Raw genomic sequence first — 5,814 nt, 5'->3', positions numbered from 1 at the left:
TGAGGAGACTTGAAGAAAAATGCCCTTTATTTGAATTAATGGGTGGCTCTTAAAAGAGCCGTTGCTGCCCTTAAAAGGACATTTGACAGCTTCATCGTTGGAGTTCTGCCTGCAGAGCTTCTGTTAGGTTACTCAGCAAGCGCTCATTGCCCTCTGGGCTCAGGTGGACTCCGTCCCGGGACAGATGTGACAGATCAATGTTGGAATGACGAACGCAGCGCATCTGTCTCTCTGCCAAGAAGCCTGCAATCGAATTGTTGACCCAACGCCGGCTCCGTTCGATGCCATATGCAGACCTAGCAGTTTGCCCTCGCCAATTAAGTCGGGGCAGAATAAATGAAAAAAGAAGCCTGGTTCTGGGGAGAATCCTGAAGACTTCAGCCAGGTCCGTCTTCATTTCCCGAAGGAAATCCAGGCGGTTGCGTCCCTCCCGACACAAGCTGTTTCCACCGAGGTGAATAATCAAGATGTCAGGAGCTGGAGCTCTGGCCCTGAGAGACCGCAGCACTGGAAGCAACTGCTCCCAGAGTCTGCCTCCTCTGCCCTGCCAAGTAATGCTGCAGCGAAGGCCAAGGCTCCTGTCGAGCCCCTGCTCACTGATGTGAGCATACAGCCTCCGAATAATTGAACTCCCAACAATCCACACACGAGGTACTCTGTCATCCGCCATCTCGAAGAAGAGTGAGGGTGCTGTGATTTGGCGCCAGTATTTAAGATGAACGCTGTGCTTAATTGTCAAAGGGTGGAGCTGTTGCACATTCTACAGGCAGCGAACGCTTTAGAGCAGTGCACAATAAATGAATATCCCACATTTATGCCAAGCGGTTGCTGTTTATAATTTATGAAAATGTTTATGTTGCAGTGTATATATGGTACAATATTTTAGACTGTTGTAAGAGTGTATTTTATCTCCCTAATCTGAAATCGAATGAGCAGCCTCCAATAGTAAGACATACATTTCAAAATAAGAGTCCCGGTGTATATCGGTCTCGTTTATAATTAAAAGCCACGTATATGCATAATTAATTTCTCCCCTGCTCATTACTGATATCTTGTTAAACAATAAACCCAGCAAAACAGATGCATTAGAGCAGTGGTTCTCAAATTTTTTTGAGTGGAGTACCACATGAGGCATTAACCATCTTCTAACAATCAACCCTCTGCATACCTTTCCACTGCACCTTTTCCCTTAAAGGATATTATTTGCACCCTAAATTGACATTGGTCATATTCTATATTTATAAATACATGTACAAAAATCTAGAAAAAATACAATGATAAAAATCGAAAAACTCTTGAGAGCAATTACTGACAATTCGGTTGTTAAGTGATGACGTAAGAAGCGCTGTTTCCGTGTCCAAGCCTCAACTCCCTTAACTTGAGAATACGACCTCAACAGCCGTTTATGAGCACTGTTTATCCATATTAATAATTTAATCTAAACGCTTTCAAACTTACAGTATACACTACAGTCTCCTTGCTTACAGCGTCCCAAACACAAATAATTTATATATATATTTTTTATATTTATATTTTCATTGTCTGGCTATCTGGGACTTCGGTATGGAGTTAAAGGTTAAGATTATAACTTTTTCGCTAGTATTCTATCACATCGTGAGTTTATACTAGCACCTTTTGATCTGATAGAGCGTTTGGACACGGAAGCGCTGCTACGTGACGTCAGACTTAACAAGCGAATACTGTGAAGAACATTACTTGATTCTACCCTTTTGATCGCTGAACTATGAAATCAAGATCACATTTGCGATCGTGTGGATAATTGGATTTGCGTTTTTGGAGGTTCGATTTTGTGACCTTTTTGAAACATCTCGCGGCACAGATGAACATAAAATTTAAGTAAATCTTCTGTTGACTAGCAGTGCATTCATACCCTTCATTGTTAAATAAAGTTTACCTGTTGTTTCTGAAATCATGCAGTCTTCCTCTCTTGAAATTTCCACTTTGTCTTGGAGAGCGCAGATCGTGGTTGCTTAGCAATGACAGACGCCACTTGAGCACTGTCTACTTGTTCCGGTGAAATCACAAAATAAAATGTACACAAACATGTTCTTACTCTTGACATACAACCACCGATTTTAATTGGAAAACATACTATACTTCGAATTAACCTCTTGCTGGTTTGGGTGGCCAATTTATTCACTCCTGTAAAGAATCACGAGCTTAATAGTACCACTATTGTAGGTGTGATGCTAAGCATTAAACACCAGTTCTTTCTCAATAAATTAAAATACATAATTTGTGAACACCATAAGGTTACTTAATATTTTGCAATCGTTAGTTCTGACATAATTTAATAAAAAATATATATATAATAAAAAAAATATATATATATATATATATATGTAAACTGTGATAATACGCAGACATATTGTGGCCTTGATTAAAAAACATATACAATTGTTTTTGGAAACAGCATACCTTCAGTAAGCAAGGTTTGGGTTAATCAACTGAGAATATATTTTACAGTAAGTTAACCTTGCTTTCTGGAAAAACCCCTGGACCTTCTGTGAAGTTCACAAGAACACATATTTAATGTGCCACTGAAGAAGATTCAATAAAGACAAAAACACTTGATGTGCCAATTCAACCAAAATGTTTATTAAAAGATTTAGAAAACGCCTGTTGTGCCAAATCCCACCCTATAAATGTCATACTAGCTCACATATAAATATTATTTTAACTTTATATTACAATTATACAATTATGAAAATAAAAAACAAATATCTGACTGTTGCAATAAAATTGTTAAAATCAAGTTTCTATTTTGGCAGAATAGTGATGAAAGTGTTTGACTTATTGTATTAATAAAGTGAACCTTGTACATGTTGCACTTAAAGCCATTGTAAAATACTCAATTACAGTCCATGATTGCGTCTATTACTGCACAAGTGTTTATAAAGGGCATAAGGCCATACATAAGCCCTGTGATTTCAGAAAACAACACCCCTTAGCAGTTCTGAAAGCACTGTTAATCACAGCATCACAGGGCTTACTGCTTTACCGTAAGTGACTAAGCCATAACATGATTTTACTTTTATTTGTTTAAATTTCTATGATTTAATAAAAAAATTATGAATTGAGTCGCAAACTGTTGTTTTAGAAACCCTGGTCGGCAGGGATGCGAGAGGGACACAGGATTTGACACAACACCCCCAGTGAGCAAGCCAGAGGCGACGGTGGCAAGGAAAAAACTCTTAAGGAGATAAAAAACCTTGAGAGGAACCAGACTCATCAGGGGGAACCCATCCTCCTCGGGCATGGCGTACACATTATAAGAACATTCTTATTCAAGCTAATATATGAAATAGTTAACTGAGACCAATTATTTAATATAATAAGATGATTTAAAAATATATATATTAAAACTGATTAATCGATCATCTAATGATTAAAGGCAATCAGGGGTATAATGAAGCATCTCCCGCCATCTAGCCGCTGGATCTGACATGGCAAACAGGCTGGACACCCTGAGGTAGAGGGGGTAAAACAGATATGATCATGTTAGTGAATTGAATTCATTTTTTTCATTCTACAAGACTTACAGAGCATAAACTTTCAGGTCAGATGTATGTTTTGCAAGAGACATTTCTGCTCTCTCACTTCTGAGAACCATCATACACTTAAAAATCTAAGCGTTCACATCAAAATACATTCCCCTGAACAAACACACTGTATGATAAAATGCACTGAAACACTAGACCTTACCAGTATTATTGACAAACTTTACCTCATTGCTTTAATGTGCTTCTTCCATTGCTTCTTTGGTCTTCAGCATTGTCTTCAACTCCAAACACATCTGGTACCGTCCTCTGGCAATGAAATTGATAAATGAATAACAGGATCACTGCATACACATTTACTAATAAACTAAAAAAAATAAGTAAACTAAAACTTACTGAAAGAAATTAGCACATAAGATGGTATCCAGCTCATCATCATCAGTGGTGAAGCACACTTGATCTTCTCAGACATTCTGACTCGCCGGTTCCTGAAAAACATCAAAATCAAAATTAGATTAAGATATTCCTTTAAATGTGGTTATTGTGTGCAGTAGCACAGTGACTGAAGTGACATTTTTTAACACTTACCTTTAGATGGTATATTGCACACTCATATCCAGTGTTGCAGAGGATTGCTATGGTCTCCAAAATCTTCCTGCAACTTTACAGAAGAGCACATATCAATATTAGAATAGCAGAGGACTGCAAATAATATATCCAGTGCACATTGTACAGACTGAACACAAATCATTTGAAACAAATGTTACGTTAAGGTCAAAATCAAATACATCACAACAGTTTCTTACTACTTCTCACTTAACCTTACTGTCTTTTATGACTTACTGCTGCTGTTGCTCTCACTGTCTGTGTCTTCCCTGGAGTTATTACACTAACCCTGACTGAGTCCTGTATTCTGCTGCCTTCACTTCCTGTCCTGCCTGGAGCTGCCACACTACTCCTTCGTCCTTCCTGCTGCTGTACTCTAGTTAACTCAGGGACACAACACCTTCATATTAACACGAACAACACAATATAACCGCAACGTCACTGCCGTCGATAAAGGAGGTTAAATGGAACCTCAGTTCAGTATGGCTTAAGGCCAAGACACCACTCATACAGAAGCCACTGGGGAACTAAGGCTGGTGTTGCCCCACTGTTGTCGTTAATGCTGATTCAGTGGCCCCAGTGACCTGGTATAGCGGGCAATTCACCTATGGAAAAAAACGCAATACACAGTACACAGGATTGTGGTAACTGTGGTAGGTCTCTAACACGCCCGATTGATGACAGAAGTCCGGATTTGAAATGTAGATGTGGTCAAGTAGTGTGTGCTTTTCCGTCGTCGCTGATGTAATCAGTTGCGTGTATCCTCGAGATTGAAACAACTCCAGAATAGGTTTTTTTCCAGGGTGTAAGAGGTCCTCGTTGAAATCTCCACAGATGATGACGAGATCGTTGTGTGTGAGGTCCAGGTAATCCAGCATACTGTTCAGGTTGGTCAAGAAATCTCCAACACTGTACTGTGGTGGCCTATACACAGCTACGACTGCTGCTTTTATTGGGGAATCCAATTTGATCACAGCAAACTCCAGATCAGTCACATTTTGTATATATTGCCTGGGCTGAGTTGGAATGTGCTCCTTGCAATATATTGCGACTCCACCTCCATTTTTCCTTCCAAGTTCTTGATGTGTGGAGTAGGAGACATGCCTGTTGCGTGTGAACAAGTTGTATCCTTCCAATTGGAGATCTGAAGTAGACGATCCAGTCAGGTGTGTTTCTGTTAAACACAGAAACATCGGCGAGTTGTAGCTCATGATGGCATCTGATATCCTCCATGTGAGATGCCAGTCCTTCCGTGTTGTGATGGATGATGGTGAGTGTCTGTTCCTGCCTATTTTCCCTCACGTGCTGCAAAAGTGGCATGATTTCTTCAACTCTTGCTCTTCTCATGCTTTGCAAAGAGGTTGTGATTTCAGGATCAGCATATATCTTCTTGTCGTCGAAATCCGTAATGTGTAATCCTTGTAGAGATGTCGTTCTGCTGAGGGCAACGTAGGCCATTCCCGGCTCAAAAATCTTCTTCAATGACACTACTGCAGAGTGCATTGTCATGCCTTGAACTTTGTGGGCTGTGCAGGCGTAAGCTAGCTTAATGGGAAACTGACGACGAACGGCTCCTTTCCTCAGACTTTCTTCAGATCTCTCAATGTAAACCAAGACGTCTTCTTCACCTCGTACCTTTTTACGGTGTTTCTGACCGGCGTTCGGATTGTCAAGTTGAAGTCCTAAC

At 39.9% G+C, this 5,814-nt stretch overlaps 1 long non-coding RNA gene across 2 annotated transcripts; it reads right to left on the bottom strand.

Moving 5' to 3' along the window:
* Positions 1-2,597: 2,597 nt before the first annotated feature.
* Positions 2,598-5,310, bottom strand: LOC113100536 (uncharacterized). Of its 2 annotated transcripts, none has more exons than XR_003289704.1 (5): positions 4,365-5,310; positions 4,110-4,182; positions 3,918-4,009; positions 3,749-3,830; positions 2,598-3,488 (listed from the first exon to the last, which is right to left on the bottom strand). It is a non-coding gene; the product is annotated as an uncharacterized LOC113100536 (long non-coding RNA). The 2 variants fall into 2 exon arrangements; XR_003289705.1 differs by having other exon boundaries at positions 4,416-5,310.
* Between the last annotated feature and the right edge of the window lie 504 nt (positions 5,311-5,814).

This window comes from Carassius auratus, unplaced genomic scaffold, assembly GCF_003368295.1.
Source record: "Carassius auratus strain Wakin unplaced genomic scaffold, ASM336829v1 scaf_tig00217303, whole genome shotgun sequence".
Lineage (NCBI taxonomy): Eukaryota > Metazoa > Chordata > Actinopteri > Cypriniformes > Cyprinidae > Carassius > Carassius auratus.
Note: the sequence above shows the minus strand (reverse complement) of the source record. Positions and strands in the feature narration are given on the sequence as shown.